Raw genomic sequence first — 328 nt, forward strand, 5'->3', positions numbered from 1 at the left:
CTCTCCCCCTCTCTCCCTCTCCCCCCTTCCCTCTCCCTCCTTTCCCTCTCCTCCTTTCTCCCCTTCCCTCTCTCTCCCTTCCCTCTCCCTCTTCTCCCTTTCCCTCTCTCACCCTTCCCTCTCCCTCTTTCCCTTCCCTCTCCCTCCCCTTCCCTCTCTCCTCTCTCCCTCTTCCCTCTCTCCCCCTTCCCTCTCCCTCTTTCCCTTCCCTCTCCCCCTTTCTCCCTCCTCTCCTCCCTTCCCTCTCCCTCTTCCTCTTCCCTCCCTCTTTCCTCCTCTCCCCCTTCCCTCTTCCCTCTTCCCTTCCCTCTCCCCTTCTCTCCCTCTT

The sequence above is a fragment of the Somniosus microcephalus genome, unplaced genomic scaffold (assembly GCF_052327205.1).
Source record: "Somniosus microcephalus isolate GS21.2 unplaced genomic scaffold, FLI_Smic_1.0 unresolved_chr4, whole genome shotgun sequence".
Lineage (NCBI taxonomy): Eukaryota > Metazoa > Chordata > Chondrichthyes > Squaliformes > Somniosidae > Somniosus > Somniosus microcephalus.